The sequence below is a fragment of the Lactuca virosa genome, chromosome 5, assembly GCF_052849685.1.
Source record: "Lactuca virosa cultivar CGN04683 chromosome 5, Lactuca_virosa_CGN04683_v6, whole genome shotgun sequence".
NCBI classification, from domain to species: domain Eukaryota; kingdom Viridiplantae; phylum Streptophyta; class Magnoliopsida; order Asterales; family Asteraceae; genus Lactuca; species Lactuca virosa.
The window spans coordinates 294,953,133-294,959,505 of record NC_136430.1 but is presented as its reverse complement, the minus strand read 5'-3'; positions in this window follow the sequence as shown (position 1 = coordinate 294,959,505).

Here is a 6,373-nt window from a genome sequence, read left to right as displayed (position 1 = left end):
TTGCTATTCGCCAGATATAGAAAGAAACATCATTTCATTTCATGGTTTGTATAGACAAGGATTTAGATATTCATTTGATAATGAAAAGGGTTCTATTAATGCTTATCTTAATGGTGTTTTCTATTTTGAAGCATTTCCTTGTAATGGAATATATGAAACTGTGATGGTTGTAGAGAATTTAGGAAATGATGTATTGTATATTAATTCTTCCAATGATTTGGACAAAGCATGCTTGTGGCATTATCGTCTTGGACATGTCAACAAGAAACGCATAGCCCAACTCCAAAAGGATGGAGTGTTGGAGTCATTCGACCTTATGGACAATGACGTGTGCGAGTCTTGTTTACTTGGAAAGATGACCAAGTCACCCTTCACTGGCACTTGTGCGAGGGGTGAGGGTTTATTGGATCTCATACATACAGATGTATGTGGGCCTTTTAGATCCACCAGAAGGGATGCGTGCCGCTTCTACGTGACTTTTACCGATGATTATAGCAGATATGGCTATATCTACTTAATCAGGCACAAGTCAGAAACCTTTGAAAAGTTCAAAGAGTTCAAGCAAGAGGTGGAGAATCAGTTGGGCAGGAAAATCAAGATGCTTTGATCCGATTGAGGTGGAGAGTACCTAAGTCTTGAATTCCATGACTACCTCAAGGAATGCAAAATCGTTTCGAAATTGACGCCACCTAGGACACCACAATTGAATGGTATGGCTGAGAGGCGTAATCGAACATTTCTAGACATGGTTCGTTCCATGTTGAGTCGTGCTTCGCTACCTATCTCATTCTGGGGGTATGCCTTAGAGACTGCGACCCATATCTGTAACTTAGTCCCTACGAAGAAGGTTGCCAAAACACCTCACGAGATGTGGACAGGGAAAGCTCCCTCGTTGACATACATCAAGGTTTGGGGTTGCGAGGCTTTCGTAAGACGAGAGACTCACGACAAGCTCGAACCTCGTAGTGAGCGGTGTATATTCATCAGCTACCCGCATAAGTCCTTTTGGATATCTCTTCTATAGACCGAGTGACAATGTTGTCTTCGTTGCGAGGAGATGGGTTTTCCGAGAGAGAGAACTCATAAGCCAAGGGGACAGTGGGAGGCAAATCGATCTTGAAGAGCTTCAAGAGTCGAGTGATGAAGGAACCTCTAACACTGGCGCTCAACCCGAGGAGGAAACTCTGGTTGAACCGATTGACGAGTCCTTACCTCTTAGACGTTCTGAAAGAGTTAGAGTTCAACCCCAGTGTTATCATTTTCATATTACTACAGAAGGGGATACGTTCATTAGTGATAGTACATTAGTGAATCTGGACGAACCTAACAGCTATAAGGAAGCCATGGCAGGCACGGAGTCTGCGAAATGGAAAGAGGCTATGGATAGCGAGATTCAGTCCATGTATTGTTGGGTTATGAGCATTCTAACACTCCTAAGTGTACATGCAACCCTAAATACCTTGGATCTATGTTTTCTCTATTATACATACAATTATGAACATCCAAGGTATTATCCTAATCTAGCATACAAAATAATAAATATAACAAGATAAAATACATACCTCTTTGATGTAGAATGTCTTCATGAAGCTTGAGTGCCTAGTGCCCCAAGTGTGACACCTCAAATGGTTCACACAACACCAAATACACTTGGAATAACTTGAGAGAAACTTGAACACTCCTTGAAATCGTCTAGCCCTCACACTCACACATTAGTGCACGATTTCTTGAGCCATGGGATTCTTTTATATGGTGGCTATTAGGGTTAGACCATGTAACTCATAACTTTACCCATTCCTTATGCTCCATGGACTTTAACCTCCATGGAGTATCCATGGGTCACCCCATGGACTTAGTCCAACATAAGGAATCTTGGATCACAAGCCCACATATATAAGAATGAATGATTTACACAATCAACCCATATATTTAATTAGTCTCCTTTTGATCACTTAATTAATTCCAAATTAATTCTTGATCAATACTAATTAAATAACCTTATTAATATATTAGAACTTATAATATATTAACCAACCTTAAGTGTTATTTCTCTCATTATAGTCTATCCAAATGCATGATGCCATGCAACCCAAATGGACCATGACGGGTCGGGTCAAGTCTTACCAATTATAGTTATGGACTTAGACATTAATCCAACAGTCTCCCACTTGGATAAGTCTAAAACTAATATTGCGTATGACTTCAGGAACCGATCAGCAATCGTAGCTCTCAAAAGCTTCTATCGAACTCTGACCTTGTCGATGAACTCTGACCTTTGTCAATGACTTGTCCATTTGATAAGGGATCATATATTCCTCCATTCTAGATATCATATGGACTGAGACATGGATTATCAATCATTCTCTTTTTCCATTTGTTGTTTCCCGATTTCCGATTCATGATGACTGACTGATTGAACAAATTAAATCAGTCCTGGCTTGGCCAAGCACTCACATGTATCATCTTTAAATCATCGAGGGGCCACAAATATCGCTTTTATCCCGAAGGTAAAAGGAATTGATAAACTTCGACTCATATGGCTTGTTCTACTACTTGTTGAATCATACACAAAGGCACGTTTTATAACATCGAGTTACCAATGCGTTTTCGTGAAATCAATGTATAACCAACTCATAGTAACAACTCATATCTCTAGGTTTGAAGAATATAAGATATTATCGTCTCATGATCACTCGTGATAAAATCCATGAAGTGATTCAAATGAGCGCGGGTTGAATCCAATACTCAGAACTTATGAGCACTCATGAGTGTTGTAGCACCACTTTGTCCACCAACTTGGACCTCTACAAACCAACCCATAACAGTCTTGATTCATATCTACTTCCAACATATGACCGACTGTGGATGGTTTGAATAACTTAATCATTCAGGAAGAGCGACTTAGTTATTCTGGAAGTCAAAACATGCAAAGTGAAACACAAGAATAAATGAATCAAATATGGTATCAAACCGTATGAATATAAATAAACACTTTTATTTATCACCATACTGATTACTCATTATTCATTGTTTCGGTTTTATCAACTTTATACTTGAATTTAAAATAATAGTTGTCCCATGCTCCAAGCATGTACACTATGTTTTCTAAACACTAGTCATGCCATACACCAAGTATGCATACTATGTTTGTCTATGATCTTTACTTTGTAAAATAGATCAATTGAACATCACTCCAATGATCCTCTTTTCACAGTCCCAAATCCTTACTGCAAATGCAAGAATTCCAAATTCATGCCATTTACTGAAATCTGTTAGATTCTAAACTTATATGCATTGATCCTCTTAATGATTATGCACAAAGTCAGAAAGACTTGACAACAATCATTACAGAGCATTCCAAAGGAGATCAGCTCCTTGGAAACATCCTTCTTTCATTAAGTTTCCTAACCTTACACAGATTGAATAATTTCTAACTTTGAAACATTTCCATATTCCATTTTGACTATCACTTCTGAACAAGAGTTGCCTCCTTACAGATTATGTCAATATGGTCCTTCCTGAATTAACATTATACTTCCAACTGTCCTGGAGCAACCAATCTTTGGTAAACCTTAGATTTTCCTCGACAATTGCTTAATCATTTTAGTCATATCCAATTCTAGACCTTTTCCCTTCATAATGCCCCAGGAATTTGGAAAATTTTAGAAAGGATGATTATAACACATGTAATCGATCCTATATCCGAAGCATATGGGACATGATTCATGATGTCTCACATAAAGACTAAACCAGTCTTTTGCTATAATATTTCCATTTCAATTTGCCAAGTTCTCAAAATTCAGATTATGAAAAGGGATGTCGTAATCATAATCAAATTTTAGAACGCAAATAATGGACCCATATATAGAATTTCCTTATGTTGAGCCATTCTAACATGAAATTCATATATATATCCTTGATTAAAAACGATTAAAATCTCAATCTAAGATTTTTAGAATTGAAATGAAGTATAATTTCCTCTCCCTTAATTATAGCAAAACAACTTTTTCAACCCCTGCAACCTCACAAATTGAAACTTTTGTTTTCTATAATTAACATTGCTAACTTGCAACCTTTGTCATAATTATCATGCTCCCACTAACATGATGATTATTATCATAACACTTATGCTCCCACTAGCTTTGACATGTACTCAGAAATCAGCTGACTTTCTTACCAAAGTTCAGATTTCTGATACTAGATTGTTTTGATAAAACTTTATCAAAATCATACACCTCTCTTAGATAGCTCACATGTGTGTCTAAACAATTTTAGAACTATGAAAAGGGATGTCGTAATCATAGTCTCAATTGTTTAGACCTTTGCCACTTCTCACAAGTCCATGTTAGTGTGCCGGTAAACCACACACGCTCCACTAACGACTTTGAGAATGCAAATATCACAATTGCTATCTAGCTAAAATCTACTTAGTGAAAGTGTTTCCTCACCATCATTTTCATGAATCGGAGAGAAACCTTATGACACTTAGATTTAATAGTGTATGTGTTCTTATCCATGTGAATTTGTCAAAACCATAATCACAAGACAAGGTTAGTGACAAATCCAAACTCATATTGATTAAACTTGTGCAATCTTAAATTCTTGCCATTTGGCAGCTCAGGTGCCTGCCATTGCTTCCAAGTAGTTGTGCAACCAATTGAGAACTCTCAGAACTCCTATGCAAAGCCAACTTGAATAGGCACAAAAATTTCAACACGATAGGTTATAAACCTCAAGTCGTGTGCTAGTGAAGGACTTTAGGTTTTATTCTTGATTAAGTCTTGAAACTTTCAAGAGCTTTAAGACTCCCACTGTCCTCTTGACATATAAGACTCCCTTGTCAAATATTCAAGAGATAGTGCGGATTCTTTATAAAGACTAACACTTTACACAATTGGCCTAAGTTGGTCTCTGTTTTATCCAAAACATCACAACTTACCAATTTCAAATGTACAAGAGTAGATAACCTTTTACTCTTACATTTGACTAGTGTTAACAAACTCTCTTTAAGATATGTCACTCAAGTTACAATCTTGGAGTATGACTCTAAGAATTGTTTTGGAACGAAGTATGACTCATCTTTTTGATTTAACCATTTCAACAATTCATGACTCCTCTTCTTAGTCATAAGAATGCACTAAGATGACTTTAGAGGACCAATTGTGATATGGTATCTTAATCATTAAGATGATCATAAACATGATACTAAAGTACTCTCCCATCTTTTCAGATTTGAGAAACTTTTATCTTTCTGCCATACTTTGATTCTTCTTATTCGTTCTGTCTCACATTGAAACTTCTCCAATGCTACAGACTTATACTTAAACTTATAAGTATAACCATATTTACTGAACTTAAGTAAATCATGACGAATAGTCTTCTTGATCTTTTGTGGTGGACTTGACCAGTGCACAAGAATGTGTACTCGATCCCTTAGTCCTTTCCTTATTCACATAAGGAATTAGTCTTAATTTTCCAAGCTGAAAGTTCTCATTTATCATACTATACAACTTGCATGATTCAAAGTTTCGGTCCAATTGAACCTTGGGTGATGAGAATCTTTCCTTATTTGGTAATATTAGACACTACCACAACCGAAAGAATCAAATCCATTTTTCCAATATTGGTATCAATGGAATCTTATAAGCAACAACTTTTCACAAATGCCATTGTAAGGATACTTAAAATAAATAAAATCAAAACCTTTTTCTTTTATTTTAAAACTTTGCGGAAAAACTTATCCTTACAATCCATATGAAAACCTTGTTGTTATCTATTCCTAAGCAATATAAATATCATAACTCTTAAGTAATAGCCCAAAATTCTGATCACCGAACCATGCGATTGAAATCCATCTTCGCGATCAGAATCAACATCTACTTAATAGAGTTAGACAATGGACTTTACCTGATTTAGAGCCAAACTTATTGACTTTAACATCCTTAGGCAGCTTCATAACCAATGTCCCTTCCTTTGGCAATAGTTACCTATGGACCCTTGATAATGGGACTATCTCAGACTTCGCCTCTCTCTTTACCATTGGGTCAACCGAGTTGACCATGGCCGATCCCTTTCCATTGGGAAGAGAGAGCTTTACTGGATATCCAATGTCATCATTGTCAATGTCTATAGCGTTTTAGGAAGTTGATCTTAGCAAATAGATAAGATCATTAAGGGTCTTGTCTTAGTCTGTTTCATAGGATTCCCAAAAGAACTCACTATGTGACTTAGAAAGTAGTTGAGCCACCAACTTTCTCAAGACTTTGACACCCAACTCTCCCGGCTTGTCAATATGTGACTACATCTCCAAGATGTGATCATACCTAGACCTTGCCTTGCCAATAGGGCTTGAGTGACCTTAAACTTTTTAGGA